General features: G+C 53.9%; 1 pseudogene; it reads left to right on the plus strand.

Moving 5' to 3' along the window:
• The first annotated feature begins 3,753 nt into the window (after positions 1-3,753).
• Positions 3,754-4,915, plus strand: part of LOC119280287 — a 1,738-nt pseudogene continuing 576 nt past the window's right edge.

A 4,915-nucleotide genomic window follows, 5' to 3' on the forward strand; every position in this document is an offset into this window, starting at 1 on the left:
ATTTGGGACTGCCCAGACACGACCTAGATAGAAAGTGGCCATCCAATCAGGCCCCATTTCCATCCCATATGCCAGCCCGTACATGGGACATACTAGGGACTGCCCAGAAATGATCCAGATAGAAAATCTCCACCCAACTAGACCCCCATTTCCACCCTATAAGTCGGGGCTATCTGTCACCTCAATTTCCAGCCCATATGTGGGATAGATTTGGGACTGTCCGGACACATCTACCACGTCGGACTGGCCCACCCCAATCCCACCAAACCCCACCCCTATCACCATCTCGGACCAAACCTTAGCTACTCTCATTGTCCGCTCCGCGCCAGACATCTCCTTTCCATTTTTCAGCCATCTCCGCCATGTCGAGCACTGGATCAGAGTCTGCCGGTCCGGACCCAACCACAATGTCGACTAGGAGTTTGCTGCCTAATTGAATGGTGAGAAGATAGCCCTCCGGCTCGCGCTCCACCGGTCTCGGTTCGAGACCACAGTGGGTACCCTAGAAGAACAACTGTTAGGATGTCGAAAGAAATCCCCTTGGTGGGAGCTGACGTGGAACTGTATACAAAAGAAGCATGCTTCAAGCGCATGACTACTCTGTTGATGTATTATACACAAACTCAAGATTCAGCAGTGTAGTGGTAATGCCATTTTCTTACATTATCTCTTTTCTTTTCTTTTAAAAAGGAGGATTACCCCCGGCCTCTGCATCAGAACGATGCATGCGGCCACCTTATTAAAAAGGCCAATCAAAATTAATCTCTTTTTTTTTCTTTTGAAAAGGAGGATTACCCTCGGCCTCTGCATCAGAATGATGCATGCGGCCATCTTATTAAAAAGGCCAATCAAAATTAACCTTTTTTTTCTTTTTTGTGGGAAAAAAAAGAATTTCATTACTCAAGGAGGCCTCTCGGCCAGAACCAGTTTTACAATGAAATCCAGCCCGACACCGAGCCAAACTGCCCGTGTTTTCTTGTCAGTGTTTTTGCTTGCATAATCTGTGGCTGAACTGCCCGTGTAATAAACATATTAATATAATCTAGTGTGTTGATGATAGATATCATTTTTATTTGATTGGTTGCCGCTTGTGCATTCAAAATCTGCACTTGTAGGATGATACTAAGAAGTGAATGGAATGTAGTGAGAAGGTTTTGTTTAGCTCTTTCACTTGAGGTCAAATTTGCTCAGTTATTACTTATGTGTGGCTCCGTTTTGTTGTTGTACGTGAGATCCCTAAGTGAACATTTTTTTGGTTGTCTGTGTGTGTGATCTCTAGAGACATTATGATCTCTAGAGAACTCGATAGAAGCAAAATTATCTTGCATACCTTGCCAACTCAATAGAATATAGTACAATCCACACATCTACTACCTGTACTGTACCATCATAAAAAAGCACAAGTTGCGGCGGATCTCGAGGGTCATAATTAGCCATTGAATCCGCCTAATCAGATGAGTCACATCTATAATCTATAATACTCCCCACTATATGATTTCTCTTGACATGCAGCCTATCCACATCAGCACACATGCCATGTCAGCAGTTGCCGTCCAATCATTTTTCTCGGTTCCATGTAAACAACCGAACAGTTTACCAGAAAAAAACACCGCTTCTGTAACTGACGATGAGGGCATGTGAGGCCACCCGTCCGGCTCCAAGGCGTAATTATCTTCTGATTCCTGGACTTCCGTAACGGATGCACTTTGACTTCCACGAGTCCGCTTCATGGGCCACGATTTCCAGAATCGTAAAATTCACCACCGCGTGTGCGTGTCTACTCCTTCTTTTATCCCGTCTCCACCACATCTCTCACGGTCCCTCATCTTCATATCACCGCCGGCCGTCTCGTGGCGCGCGCGGCTACGCCTTCACCTCCTCTTGCCGCCCCAGTGCACCTTGCCGCCGGTCGCGCCATGCCACGTCGTCGTCCTACTGCAGAGGCCAGGAGGAGTTGTCGTGCGATCGGATGCCCCGCGAAACGTGGATCTTGAGCCGCCGCCACCCCCGTCTTTTCTATCAGGATGGATGCTTGGCACAAAATCTGCATAGCTGCTGGTGATTACAAGTGTTAACCTGCTCTCTCTCAAGGCACAGCCAACGTACGATCAGAGGAGAACTTTCTGTACAGACTCCATGAAACCGAGGAGGTATATAACTATATATTTATTTTCCGTGATTTTGTTCAGAGGTGTGGATCTGGTATATTTATTTTTGACAAGCTTTGTTAATGATATGAGATATCACTTTCCGTGATTTTATTTGTTCAGAGGTGTGGATCTGCTATATTTATTTTTGTCCCATGATGTCTCTCTGCTTTGTTAAACATGAAAATGCATGCATCATCGCTGACCATGTATTGTCATTCTTGCGCATCACAGGAACTGATGAGATTAAAAGACAAGTATGGAGGAATTGATGGGATTAAAGGAGAAGTATGGCTGATTCTTCCATGCTCAGGCATCGCAGCGCTTCCAGTCAAACCGAATCATAGCTCTGGATGTCGGTGGCACGATCGTTGTCGGCCATGCGACCAAGGCGGAGGCCCTCCATGCCTTCTACTGCGCCCTCCTCGGTCGGGCGGGGGTTCCCGTCTGGCACTTCGACCTGCCGGCGCTATATGAGGGGGGGGGGGGGCACTGTTGATGGTGCCAAACTGGTTGCCCCCTTCGAGATGGCCGAGATCAAGGCGGCTCGGGGCCCGATGGCCTTGGTCCGGGCTTCTACCAGGCCGCCTGGGAGCTGGTCTCCGGCGATGTGATGCGGTTGATGGAGGGGTTCTATGACAACTCCGTGAACCTCTCCTGTATCAACCGCGCGCATGTTGTGCTGCTTCCCAAGGCCGAGGGGGTGCTCGCTCCAGGTGGTTTCCGACCCATCTCGCTCCAGAACTACGATATCAAGATCCCGTGCAAGGTTCTGACCACGCGCCTTCAGCAACAAATCTCGGACGTGGTGGATGTGGACCAATCAGGGTTCATTAAAGGGCGGGACATCTCCGAGAACTTTATGTATGCAACGGAAATTGTCCAATGCTGCGAGACCCGCCGGGCTCCCTCGTTGGTCTTGAAGCTGGACTTTGCCAAAGCCCTTGACTCCATCGACTGGCGAAGCCTTCACCCAATTATGGAGGTGCGTGGCTTCCCGTCTCTCTGGTGTGACTGGATGGACTCAATCTTCCAGTCGTCCATGTCCGCGGTGGTACCAAATGGCGTGCTCGTGCGATGGATCAAATGCAAGAAGGTATTGCGGCAGGGGGACCCCCTCTCCCCCTACCTGTTCCTCCTCGTCGCGGACGTGCTGCAACAGATGATCAAGAAGGATGGTGGGATGCGCCAGCCTCTGTTTGCCGATGCGCCCCCGCTTGTCCTTCAGTACGCTGATGACACCATCATCATCATGCATGCGGAGCTGAGCGCGGTTCGGCGTCTCAAGGGCATCCTGGACGACTTCGCGGCTGCGACGGGGCTAGTCATCAACTTCCACAAAAGCACCATCGCGCCCGTCCATGTCCTCGAGGATGATCTTCACGACATGATCCGTGAGTTGGGCTGCTGCGTCGGGAGCTTCCCTCAAATCTACCTCGGCCTGCCGCTCTCCAACCACAAGCTCACCATGGACGACTTCCTCCCGCTCATTGCCAAACTGAGCGCTACCTCTCTGGCTGGCGCGCTCAGCTTCTGTCCTTCGGGGGGGCGCCTGGTGCTGCTCAACGCCGTGCTGGACGCTCTCCCCACGTATGCCATGTTTGCGATGGAGGTCCCGCCCTCTGTGCTCCGGGCGATCGACGCCCTGCGCCGCTCCTTCCTCTGGACCGCGACGGACAAAGCCTCTGGGGCCCAGTGTCTCATCGCCTGGGACCGCGTCGTCCGTCCCAAGGATGAGGTGGGGCTGGGGATTCGCGCCCTCCCAGTCCAGAACCGGTGCCTCCTCCTGAAGCTCCTTCATCGCCTTCACTCGCGCCAGGATGCGCCATGGGCTCGCTGGGTCTGGGGTGAGCTGGGACGCTCGCTGCTGACCTCGGCAGTGGCGGTGTCGCTCCCCGGACCGCACTGGGCCTCCCTCGCCAAGCTTATGCATGTGTACCGGGCGGTCACCGCTGTCTCCGTCGGTGACGGCCGCACTACGGCGTTCTGCTGGACTCCTGGCTTCCCGGTGGTGCCCTATCCGTCCAGATGAGCTCCCTCTTCTCTCACACCACCATGCCGTCGGCCTCGGTTGCTCACTTCTTCCAACACGGGCTTGCTGGGGTCCTCGTCCCCCGCCTGAACCATGTGGGCGCCAGGGAGTGCGCGATACTCCTCCCAATCATCCGGGCGCTGGCCCTCACTACGGAGCCGGATATTCGATCCCTCCGCCCAGGCTGTGACAAGGGTGTTGCGCTCTCCTCCGCCAGCCTCTACCAACTATGCCACTTTGGTGGGGTGCTTGCGCCGCACGCTGATTTTGTCTGGAAGAACTACGCTCCAAGTCACGTCCGCTTCTTCGTTTGGCTCTTGGTCCAGGCCCGGATCCAGACAAGAGACGTCCTCCTACGGAAGCACATTCTGGAGGCGGCGGGGGCTGGCTGCCCCATCTGCTCGGCGCCCCTGGAGTTGGCGGACCATCTCATCTTTGACTGCCCTTTTGCTCAGCGCTTCTGGTCTGTGATGGGAGTTGCCTCGGCGGTCTCATCCGTTGGGCTGCTGCACACTATGTCCCCCCTGGCTCGGTGCCGGTGCGGACGGGCTCGACCTTCCTCCTTCTCCGTTGTTGGCAACTTTGGAAGCACCGCAACGCGGTGGTCTTCCAGGGGTTGCCCCCGTCACTCCCGCGACTGCTGCAATTGTGTAGAGAGGACGCCGTGCTTTGGCGGGTGCGTCTGCCTGTTGCTCTAAAGCAGGCATCCGATGCATGGCTGGGCTGCCTGGCAAGC

The sequence above is a fragment of the Triticum dicoccoides genome, chromosome 3B, assembly GCF_002162155.2.
Source record: "Triticum dicoccoides isolate Atlit2015 ecotype Zavitan chromosome 3B, WEW_v2.0, whole genome shotgun sequence".
NCBI lineage: Eukaryota > Viridiplantae > Streptophyta > Magnoliopsida > Poales > Poaceae > Triticum > Triticum dicoccoides.